The sequence below is a fragment of the Myxocyprinus asiaticus genome, chromosome 16 (assembly GCF_019703515.2).
Source record: "Myxocyprinus asiaticus isolate MX2 ecotype Aquarium Trade chromosome 16, UBuf_Myxa_2, whole genome shotgun sequence".
In the NCBI taxonomy this organism is placed as follows: domain Eukaryota; kingdom Metazoa; phylum Chordata; class Actinopteri; order Cypriniformes; family Catostomidae; genus Myxocyprinus; species Myxocyprinus asiaticus.
Window position 1 is genome coordinate 41895374 of NC_059359.1, and position 13216 is coordinate 41908589.

Genomic DNA, 13216 nt, shown 5'->3' on the forward strand with positions numbered 1-13216 from the left:
TATTAATTTTAATCTAAAATCTTGATGTTAAAAAAGTTATATTATTTGACAACTACTTAAAGCTGAAGTATGTAATTTCTGTGACACTAGCGCCACCAAAGGGAATTGCAAAAATAATCTTTTTTTTTTCAAAACAGCTTTCTGAATTACATTGGTCAATAAAAGAGGTAGTCCCACCCCAACTCCCACCATTGGTCGAGTCAATGTTACTGTCTCTCTTGAGACGGGATGCTCAAAACAATCAGAGCAATTTTCATAGCGCCACAGAAACACAGTGTTTACAGTTTTCGAGAAAATTAACCTATGAATGGCTTACTCATAGTTGTCTCTGTGTATTAAGCTGGGATAGAAGAAAGTATTTTAACATTTAAAAAAAAAGTTACATACTTCAGCTTTAATATTGTATGTATTGTAATAAAAAGACAAAAAAGCTCTATAGTATGCTCTATATATGCCAAAAACAGTATGCCAATTGAGTAGTATGTCTGAATCCTCAATAGTCATGAAGCAGTAAGTAAGAAATACCCAGATGATCCACAATTTATTTGAGATTCTGAAGTGCAGATCGAATGGACACTTTATGATCCCATAATCCCTTGGGAGCTGAATAGACATCACGTTCAAAACGTATATATATATATATATATATATATATATATATATATATATATATATATATATATATATATATATATACCAAGAAAGTTCCTTGTGCTTAAAAGGATAGTTTACCCAAAAGAAGCGGTCAAATCTCCACATTCACTTTTACTTTCAAAATGTGAACAGTGAAAGTGGAGATTTATAGTAAAAACTTAAATATTGATTAGTTTCCCACCCACACCTATCATATCACTTCAGCAAACATATATTTAAACACTGGAGTGTTATGGATTACTTTTATGTTGCCTTTATGTGATTTTTGGACCTTCAAAGTTCTGGTCACCATTTACTTGCATTGTATGAATCTACAGAGCTGAAATATTCTTCTAAAAATCTTCATTTGTGTTCTGCAGAAGAAAGAAAGTTATACACATCTGGGATGGCATGAAGGTGAGTAAATGATGAGAGAATTCTCATTTTTGGGTGAACTATCCTTTAAATGGTGCTTGTTAACAAAATCAGAGTAAATGTTTCTTGCGGTTGTTATCACGTTATATATTCGGGTCACCGGTCAATACCCACGTCCCTGGATGAATATATTTCCAGAATATATTCATCCTACTCGCCTGCTTACCTAAAGAAGGTACTATTTTACCAGCCAAGAAGTGCGTCCTTCATCAAATACAGCACATACTGTGACAATACGCGATTTTGGACGCAGCTATAAATATTATTTTGTGATTGTATTTTAATTCAAGGGCAAAATGTCCGACATCTAGCCAGATTTGGGTCTGTTTTGGGTTGAATTATTCTGTTTTCTGGTCCAGATATGCTTGAGTTTGCCGGTTTATAGACTATTATTTAAAAATAAAACCTCTTTCTGTAGTCCCTCTGCTTTAATGCACACACACACACACACACACACACACACACATACACACACACACACACCTGCACAGATGAGAACAAATGGAAAACAGAGGGGAGAGCACTGCGGTTCCCAGGGTCAATGTTCACTTACACTGGATTCATGAAACGTGTGGATGTCAACAAAAATACCCACCCTGACTCAGCGTTTGTGAGGGCTGTAGTAAAAAAAAAAAAAAAAAAGCCACCTAATACTTCTAATCCATCTTTGTCAAAGGCGATGCTGCTATTTAAACGTGAACATTTAAACCTGAAGTGTGTATTTTGTGAGCCACTCAACAAAAAAAGATAAAAAATAATAGAAAGAAAACTCCCCCCATCTTCCAGTGCTTGAACAAACAGACTGACAGTCTCACCCCAAACTCACACCATTGGTTGACATTGCTGTGTCGGGCTGGACAGCTGCCTAAACAAACAGAGCAATGTTTTGATAGAGCCACGGAGCCAAAGTGTTACAATTTTAGATGAAATCAACCTACTAATGGCTTACTTACATTTGACTCTGCCTATTCAGATGAGATACAAGTATTTTAACATCAAAAAAGTTACATGCTTCTCCCTTAAATAAGTCTCATTTCAGGCCACGACGGCAATAAAACCACTTCCAAGCAAAGTATATAATAATAATACAGTATCAATACACGCCACATGAAGCATTATCACAAACATTATTTTACATGTTGGCAACACCCACCTGCACATGTGTATTTGAGATATTTGTACATTTATTCTCACATTACAGCCCATGCTATCACTATCAAATTACCTATAAAAGAGCCCATCCTTTACAGAAACAACTCTCAAACCATATTCCTTACAACAGAAATGCACTAAAAGCAAAGCTATTTAAGAGCTTGTCAGCAGGAACTCTCGCTGTTTGTACACGCGCGTGTGTGTGTGTGTTTGCTGACTCAGGATCTGACTGAGGTGAGAGCTAGTCCTGCTAGATGCTGATTTGTCTCATTGTATGCCAAAGATTAAAGTTTTTCTGTAGTTTTTATGAGGACACCTCACATGTCAAATCAAACACACACTCTGCCCTTCACGAAAACTGTTTCGCTGCCTCTAGCATTTGTGAGAAATGCTTGTCTTCTGTCCTGACTATAGACGGTTGGCACCTGTGACGCATGGATGTCTGGGTGCAAAGAAACTTGATGTTGTTTGCTAGTGCAAAAACGTTTTTATTGTCAGCTAGGTGAGAATGGCAAGCCTAGCACAAATGGTTAAACAAAGAATTTAACACTTGGAGTCAGGGGTTGTTCAAAACCAATTCATTTCATTTTTGTGCGATCTATCCCTCGACAAACATATTTTGAAAACTGAGCATTAGCATATCTTTCTGAGTAAATTTGCTCTTTAGCAAAGTCAACATTACATTTACTCCACCTTGAATCCACCGCTGGACGCTATCCAAACATTACTATGAGCCACCTCGACTGACATTACGAAGTAACAATAAATGTGTCATATCCTGCTTAGATAGGTCGAATTGTGATCAGATTAGTTGACAACTGCTTGAGGAGCTGTCGGGTGGAATTATCAGGGGTGCAACTACCGCTTTACAGGGATGTATGCAATATCCCATATCCCCTTTGTGTGGCGCCCTTATGTATATATATAGTTTTTGTGCCTCTGGGAATTATAATGACACACCTGCGATGCGGATGACAGCCCTCTCTGCCGGGTCCAGCACCTCCGCTGAAGCAGACTTAGAGCGTTTGACCCGCTGGTGTTTGGGGAGGTTCCAGGGGAGTGTGTCTCCTGAGGACAGCGAGCTGCTCCGCTCACTTGTGCTCTGCTCCACTGGAGGAAGTTCTCTCAGCCTGTCCCTGCGGCCAGCAGCCATCACCTACAACATTTACAGCCAAGGAGGTCAAAATGCAGTCAATAAATATACAATATATGCACACACAGAATCAATACAGAATCAATCTATGATTTAATTATGCTTGCAATGCAGCACGAGACCCGAGCGTGATTGCTGTGTGTATTTTCCATTCCCCTTTTTGATTTGTAACTAGTAGTACCTAATAAACATGCAAAAGAAATATTCTAATAATAATAATTCTAGAGCCATTTTAAATAATACCAAGCAATAGAAAGTAAGATTTTTTCATCAAATTGTTTATGTTTCCAGGAGTGTTGGTTATTCATGTTTTTTAGATGTTACCATCATTACATCAGAAATTAGCATAATTAATTCTGATTTAAAGTAATGGCCAGCATCAGCCAATCACTGCCAACCATGTTAAAATAAAATGAGAAATGATAAATTCTGAATCTATGTACTGATTACCATTGTCTCATGTCTGCTAAATATGTTGAGTGGTCCAAACATCATCTGCAGCCTGAAACTGAACTTTAAATAGGAAGTTTGTATTGAATGCACTTAGCTGCATAGAGAGCATATATGATGCTCCCTTGCTTCCTATTTAGTGAATGACTTAACCTCCAGTGTGCTGTCTGTTTGCACTGGTCTCAGAATAGTTTGAAATGCACCTTATTTTCATCCTCACTCCATATAAAGCCTCTGAAAGCAAAATTTTTCAGCTTTTACATGAAGCCATTGATTCTCAATGTGATAATGCATTGTAAATATAGGATTTCTAAGGAAAAAATGTGCTAAAGTACACATTAGTGTACTTTGTGTTTAGCAGCGTGGCGTTTCACGATAAATCGCTCAAATTTTTTAAATAGCATATCGGATGAAACTAGAGACTCCAATCTTTTGACTCAAACAGATTTCAATGTAAAAACTTAGGTTTCTTATCAGATACAGTTTTGTTGGCTTTTCTCCCTAAGATAAACTCCACTGTGATCGGTGCCATGTGGTTTTGTCACATAACTCCGTATATTGAAATGTAACCCTTTACTGACAGCACAGAGTCTCCTGAACTCACATCAGTCAGTTTAAATCTATTTAAATTATGCATTGCATTTAGCAAAGCCAATATACAACGTCCACACATGTGTACGTGGGGTCGCACAAGATTAATAAATAAAAACACTGTTGAAACCATTGACATTACTCAGCTGCCTAACTTAGAGTAAATGATTAACCACAGCACTGCCCTGGCCTGCCTGAATTATCTCATTATATTTTCATATTACCTGCATTATAATATAGAATTATGTAAAGCTACTGTGAGATTGAGGGTTGATCGACAATAAGCAAATTCAATGTTTCAGTTGCATACCTATAACTGACTACTGTCAATCGACTTACTGTCAATTATCATATAAAGCTTTATCCATGTCATGCAAATAGCGTCAGTTCAAAGACACAGGGATAACATTGACTGCACTGGGCTCAACATTCACTTAGAATAAGCAAAACTTTATAAAAACAGACATTTCTGGAGCTAATTTAGTGCTTCAGTCAAGCTTTCAGCATTTAGGGTGTAGCTATCATATATGATACGCTCAAGTCATAATGATCGTATTTAGTTGAATGCACATGAGCGCCACTAAAAATTTTAATTACCACTGGGGAACTCTAAATCTTTTTAAAGATCCTATAATTTCAAAATCAGTTTTGTAGTCCATAGCCACATTTCTGCTATCGGGCCAAATGAGGGTGTGCTAGTGCGTGCCAGGGCCAGTTGTGTTCCCACTGTCACTTCTGGGGCTTCATCATACCTCCTCTGTGCTTTCTCGGGGCTAACAGCCAATGGCCTCTGGCCCGCCAATTACCCTTGAGCCAAACAAGGCCAACCGGAGATTAAGGCTGGTTTAATGTCAAAGATGGAGTTTCGCCAAACTTCCCAGGTTGTGTATCCAGTGCACAACGGTACAGGTTCAGGGGAAAAACAAACAAATGCGGGCACAGTACAAATCCGTTAAAATGCCCAATGGACAAAGCGGTGCCCAAAGGAAGAACTTTCCATGGTTTGGTTGAACTTTCATAGACGGTGTGCTGGGACATCTTCCCACTGGAAGTGGAGAGACCACTCGGGACACCATGGCAGTTTCAGTCGGTGAGTTGTCAACACTAACTTATATAACTTAGATAACTGGATAGCATGATACCTCAGCTTGAGCTTCCCTTATGCTTGTGAAATGGGTGGGTGTGTGATGTTGGCATCACAGTGGTGTATTAAGGGCGTGTTTTTGGGCAACGCTGTGGAATTATTGTCCCAATGGTGGGAATGCAAATCGATTTTGGTCTAGCGGCTCATGGTCCGAGGCTACTGGCCCCGGCTGGCCAGTTGCTAGCCCTGGCCTGATAGTGGAAAAGCGGATCATCTATTATTAGTCGGGATGTCCTGTATTTTGGCCAAAATGAAGACGTCCCGTACCATCTTTATGCTAGTTCATACCTTATCGTTAACCAAATTCCTTTTTTTGCCAATATGCATTTAAAATGCAGTTTTTCTTCTCCTGGGAATACGGACTAAAAATATAGATGCTGCACTACACAGATTTTTTTCCAATCAAATGCTCTTTATAATGAGAATGTCCCTTCTTCTGGGCAATTGATGATTCATGGCTGTGAAAAAACAAAAGCCTTCGATATGTCCCACCCAAACTTTGTTTCAGTAGGAAATACGTCAACACAAGACAGACAACTGAGCTCTCAAGGGCCTTCAAGCCTAGACTTTCCGAGTTTGGGACATGTCAAAGAATTATTGTGGAAGAAAATTGTTTTTGGTCATGATAAATTGTAATTGTTAATACTGATGGTACAATGTGTACATTTTGTGTACTGTTCATGTAGAATCGTAAAATAATAATCACAATAATAAGCTAGCCAAAAAATGCTAATCATTTAGCTAGTTTAGGTCATGAGCTTTCCAAAACGACATTTATTTTGTTGCATTATGTGACGAGACAGCAGAGGAATGAGGATCTAAATGCAGCCTTTTTTTAATTAAACAAAAGTAAACCAGGTAACTCAGAACATAATGAAACAAAACACAGGGAACAAAGCACAGCATAATACAGATGAAGACTGACAAAAAAAAACAAAAAAAACAGGGAAAACAAGGGCTTAAATACACAAGGGAAAACAAGGGAACGAGGAACACCTGGGGAAACAATCAGGGGAAAACCAATCATGAAAAGAAACTACAACGGACAACAAAACTAACAGAAAACAGGAACAGGGAACTAAACCAGAATTTCAACATAAAATTCAAAACAAACAACAGGGAATATGTGACACATTACAGCTAAAAATCTTCCTGTCTTTGTCAGTAGGTGCAAAAAAAGAGAAATATGATATCGCCAGAGTCCATTTTATTTTGACCAAAATCACTTGAACGCACATCACAACATTAATACAACTTCCAAGCTTATAAGTAGGAACTTCTCATAAGGACTTGAATGCAGTGATAGACCTGTCATTGTTATAAGATTAAGTTGGATAAGGAAATGAGATGTAAATGAACTCTGGTAACCTATTACCCTGAAAACAGAATTCACACCAGAACTCCAACAATGAACATTAACTTTACTGCGAGGCCCTGAATATCCACATTGACTGTCAAAATGAAGTGTTGTGAGGAGAATGAACTCATAAAAAGCCATTTTTGTTATGAAACAATCAAATATGTTGACATAACAACAAACAATTGTTGTGAGACTTGCAAAAGATGGTGCAGAGAACACTGAAAACTCTAATAAGTTGACTTTACTCAAATTATTGAGTAAACTCGTTGCCCTCAATTCAACTGAGTTATGGCATTTCCTTAACTTGTGTAATGAAGTTCACTTAACTTGGTGATCATATAGAATGAACTCAACTATTTATGTTAAGGTAACTAGATGCAAGTAGACTCAAATAAGATTTGCTATATAAAAACTGTTGTTTCTACTTAATAATTTTAATTGAATGGACTCAAATATAGGTCATACAATAACACAGCTTAAATAAAGAAGATTATAACTGATTCTAGGTGAATCAGAAAATAACCTTAATTCTCTATAGACATTCTTCCATTGCACATGCACAGAAGAGCTGAGATTGCGGGTCTAATTTGACAAAGGGGACACAGATCACCCTAATGGTGACATCACATGAAACAACTTTTTGCAACAAAAAAACACAAATAATACTACAACAGGGCTGAAATGATTAGTTGATGTTATCGACAACGTCGACAATAAAAAATTGTCGACAAAAATAATAGTCGAATAGTCGTTTGATCTCATTTAACGTATGCGTGATGATGCACGAGAGCAGCACTGTAGCTCGCGCCTGAATGAGGAGAGGAAGAATTACACAGCTCACGGTCCAGATGCACTCTAAACTTTCACAGCTTCAGGTGATGTAGATCACAAAGTATGAGGGAATTATACAAAAATACCAAATAAGTAAATACAGAAGCACTGTTGTTGAGGAATAAGAGGAGCCGGAGCTCTTTAAAGGAAACACCCTGGCGTTACATCTTTAATGCAGTTATATTTAATGAGTTATTGCTTTATTAAAGTTCATAACACAGAAGCAGATCATGTAAATAACTACAAACTCCCAAACTGGCATTTCTCTGTGCGGTCAGCACAGCTAGATTATAACATGATGGCTCGCGACTTACTGAATCATAATATATGTGTCACTGTGCATTTCTTATCCTGAAGAAAATTGGCAATGTGCAGCTTTATTAATAAGAGAGAGTTTGTTTTTTTGTGAGCTAAAGATGGATGGAAGTGAACAGAAAGGTGAGAGAGTGTAGTCTTTACCCCATTAAACACTGCAACAAAATATGTTTTTGATTTGTTTTTGTTTTGGCTTGTTTTTCAATATAAATATCTAAAACTCATTTAAAACAATGTACATTTTCTTTAGCAGCTATACTGCAGAAGAAATGTTTTTTTTTTTATCTGAGAATGTTGAATATAATATTAAAATAAAAATATTTCAAAATATCTAAAAATCCTTTAAAAAAAGATTAATTCACCTGAGAAGCATCATATAAGATATTTAGACTTGCTTTTAGAGAATAGATCTTGAATATAAATATATTTTGTCTTCACTGCACTCGCAGAAGTATAACCAAGTGAAAAAAATACACTTATATACAAAATACACTTATTTAAGATACATTCTCTTAAAGAAAGTCTAAATATCTTATATGTTACTTCTCAAGTAAATGCATCTTGTTTTAAGGATTTTTATACAATTTTAAATGGAAAAAAATGACAAAAACACTTGATAACAATAGGATTTTTTGCAGTGAATTTCTTTACTGAATTAAACTTAATGAAAATATTTTTTTTCCATTTAATTCAGTGAATGTCATTTAGAGGTATTTTTAAAAGATGATTTTGTCCTTTTTACTGTTAGTAAGAACGTTTAATACAACATTTTAAGTCGGGGCACAAGCTGAATTTAAGAGCTACTGATTAATCGTCGCAATAATTGCTGAATAGTCGAATAATCACTCTAATAATCGTTAGATTAATCGATTATCAAAATATTCATTAGTTGCAGCCCTATACTACAAACAAGCTAAAACCTATATGAATTCTTAATAACATTTTAAATACCCCCAATAAGTTATCTTTGACTAAGGGGACATGATTACATAATTCAAGCGCAAGGGATTATGGGTGTTCCCCATAGGCTCAATTTTGTACTCAATAGTTTGAGTTATTGACACTTACAATCTTAAATAATCTTAAAGTCTATGGATTTTTTAAGATAAATAAATTCAAGGAGCATAGATATTTGAGTTATAAGCACAAAACTAGACTTTCCAAGTAATATTTAATTAAATCCACTTTATTTGTCCAGTAATGACAACATTAGTGTTTAGAGTGAAGCATCTGTTAATGGGAGATGAACAGATAAACGTAAACTAATAAATGTACATTTAATAAAAAAAACTTAAATTCATAGTGAGAGACTCTTCTCATGAATTCTTGTAAACACACTTCTCTCCTCCGGACACTTTAAGAAAGAACTTACTGTACCACTGTCAACATGACATGCAAACAAAGCTAACATGGTAAATGATATTTCTGGCAGAAAGATAGGTCATACTAATTATAGTTAAGGTAGCAGTCCAAGGCTCACAGATGTACAGTATATCTGATATAGAGCAGGCACACTTTTCCTTCTAGTTTCCCATTGGATGGATGTTAACGGAGTCATCAGAAGTGTCTTATAATCTCTGTTATGACAGTTCAGTCATCTGTGCTCAGCAGATAGCTACTGTGATGCATGGCTTACTGTAAACCTGATAGAGGATGACAGAAGTACTGAGCTGGGTTTAAGAAGCAAAACAGTTCTATATCTACCCTCACACCGCATGCCATAACAAATAAGATTATCTTAATTAGTTAAGAATTGAATGGCAAAAACATTACTGTAAACATTACAACGAAACACCTTTTTCTCTTGTATAGCACTGTAAAGTATACAAGTTGATGGTACATTTAAAGGGATAGTTCACCCAAAAATGAAAATTCTCTCATCATTTACTCACCCTCATGCCATCCCAGATGTGTATGACTTTCTTTCTTCTGCAGAACACAAATGAAGATTTTTAGAAGAATATCTCAGCTCTGTAGGTCCATACAATGCAAGTGAATGGTGAGCAGAACTCCAAAAGCTCCAAAAATCACATACAGGCAGCATAAAAGTAATCCATAATACTCCACGGTTAAAACAGTCTTCTGGAGCAATGCAATCGCTTTGGATGAGAAACAGATCAATATTTAAATCCTTTTTTACTATAAATCTCCACTTTCACTTTCAGAATGTGAAAGTGGAGATTTACAGTTAGAAGGACTCAAAAATGTATCTGTTTCTCACCCAAACCTATCACATCGCTAACCACTAGAGTCATATGGATTACTTTCATGCTGCCTTTATGTGATTTTTGTAGCTTCAAAGTTCTGGTCAACATTCACTTGCATTAAAAGGACCAACAGGGGGCCTGGGTAGTTCAGTGGTAAAAGACGCTGGCTACCACCCCTGGAGTTCGCTAGTTCGCTAGTTTGAATCCCAGGGTGTGCTGAGTGACTCCATCCAGGTCTCCTAAGCAACCAAATTGGCCTGGTTGCTAGGGAGGGTAGAGTCACATGGAGTAAACTCCTCGTGGTCACTATAATGTGGTTCGTTCTCGGTGGGGCGCGTGGTGAGTTGAGTGTGGATGCCGCGGTGGATGGCGTGAAGCCTCCACACGTGCTATGTCTCCGTGGCAACACGCTCAACAAGCCACGTGATAAGATGTGTGGGTTGATGGTCTCAGACGCGGAGGCAACTGGGATTCGTCCTCCGCCACCCGGATTGAGGCGAATCACTACACCACCACTAGGACTTAAAAGCGCACTGGGAATTGGGCATTCCAAATGGGTGAAAAAAAAAAAAAAGGACCAACAAAGCTGAAATATTCTACAAATTTTCATATGTGTTCAGCAGAAGAAAGAAAGTCATACACATCTGGGATGGTGTGAGGGTGAGTAAATGATGAGAGCATTTTCATTTTTGGGTGAACTACCCCTTTAAATTACCAGGATTAAACCATTGTTTTTATTTTTTATACAAAGATTTAGTCTTGCATTTGATATTAGTCAGAGTGTCAAAAGTAGGATGTGTTTGGGGGGCCTGTGTAGCTCAGTGGTAAAGACGCTTCACTAGTTCAAATCCCAGGGCGTGCTGAGTGACTCCAGCCAGGTCTCCTAAGCAACCAAATTGGCCTGGTTGCTAGGGAGGGTAGAGTCACATGGGGTAACCTCCTCGTGGTCGCTATAATGTGGCTCGTTCTCGGTGGGGCGCATGGGGAGTTGAGCTTGGATGCCGCGGTGGATGGTGTGAAGCCTCCACACGTGCTATGGCTGTGTCTCGTTTGGAAGGATGCGTCCTCCGGAGGTCGCATTTGTCGGCCGCATACGTCATCGACGCTGTCTCCTTTCAGAAAAGCGAGCAGGACACTTCGAATGCGACCTTCTTTCACAGGAATTCAGAGGATGCTTGAGGTGTATCTTTCGTGGGAACTCACAACCCACAATTCTTTGCTTCAACAGAAATGTCTAAACAAAATGACACCAATTTTCCCGTAAATATGATGTTCAAATGCAAGGAATGTTAATTCCCAAGTTGAAGTACCTCAGAAGATGGGTGTAGAGTATATAATATGTATAATTATATGAATATATAGTTAAAATAAAGTATTAGACTAAAAATACACCTGTAAAATCTATTTTCTTTTCTCTTTACATCATTATAACTCTCCTAAATTTTACCTCATACATTCACTTCCAGAGGGACTTTGTTCCCTTCTCACTCAAAGCGCTCGCGCTTGTTAAAGAGTGGCGTGCTGTCATAGCAACCATGTTACGTTCCGTTTGTCCTGCAAAGGCCGTCTGGTTTAAACAAGGCTTTTTTAAAGGAGGACACTCGGTATACTGCAGCCTTCAAAGGACGCGACCTCCGGAGCACACATCCTTCCAAAGGAGACACAACCAATGTCTCCGTGGCAACGCGCTCAACAAGCCACGTGATAAGATGCGCGGTCTCAGGAGGCAGCTGGGATTCGTCCTCCGCCACCTGGATTGAGGCAAGTCACTACGCGACCACGAGGACTCAAAAGCACATTGGGAATTGGGCATTCCAAATTGGAAGGAAAAAAAAAATATAGGATGTGTTTAAGGGAGTTTAATTTCTAAAAGTCCACAGGCCCAAAACAGCTTTCCCTATAATTAAAGAAACACCCTTTGACGTGCACTTGTGGTAAAGAATGAAGCTAAACATATGAAAGAGTGAAAACTTAATACAAACATACTGTTTCAATATAATAATTTCACAATATAAACTGACGAATGCCTCTGACTGGTGAGAACTGAAGAATAACGTAAGCCTTATTCATTCACAGGTTACTTCAGTAATGAAGGCTAATTCAAACACAGTACATTTCTACTCATGATTCTTTAGGGGGGGAAACTGGACAGTTATATTTCAGCCAATGGTTGTTGTAATTCAAGTCATTAATAACTTTATGAATGGCTCTGTGTAAACGGTGTATCATTGCACACTATCCATCATCTGAATAACCCACTGCAAAACAGACTGAAACCCTCAGAGTAATATCCATGAAAGAACATCTCTCTCTCCCTGCAACAGACACTACACTTGTTTTTCCCCAAAATGTGATATCAAATAAATAACACTGAAAATAAAACATAAACTGAGGCCTTTGTAAAGATATCTCGTTCTCCCTTACCGTATGTGCAGCTGTCAGAGCAGCATTCAGGCGCTTCCGCAGCTGGACTGATTATTTCATTCACTGTGAATGATCAGCACCAATAACACTCAGCCCTGAGGTCCATGCATGTAAATATATAATAATCCCTTTGTGTATCGTTGACTGACGGTGCGGACACTATCGCAAAGCCTGACACAGACAGAAGAGCTGAAATGCAGACTCTGCAGTGCTGTTCCCCACACACGCTGAGAATAACGTCGGCGATCAATGATTAACCCGAACACATGTCCTAGTACAAACAGCGATACACTGCGCCGAATAAAGGCGATGGATACCGTTCACTCTGCAGTGGAGTCGTGTTACAAAAACTCTCACTGATCCAACACAACATACATTTGAGGCATTGCAGAGTTCTAGAGCTGATGGGGGTTTAAATCGAGAAAATGGTTAAATTAAAAAGACATGCAGGTGTATGAACGATGAAGTAAGCCAAAGAATTTAAGAACATATCTAGAGCAGGCCATGTACTTTATATAAAT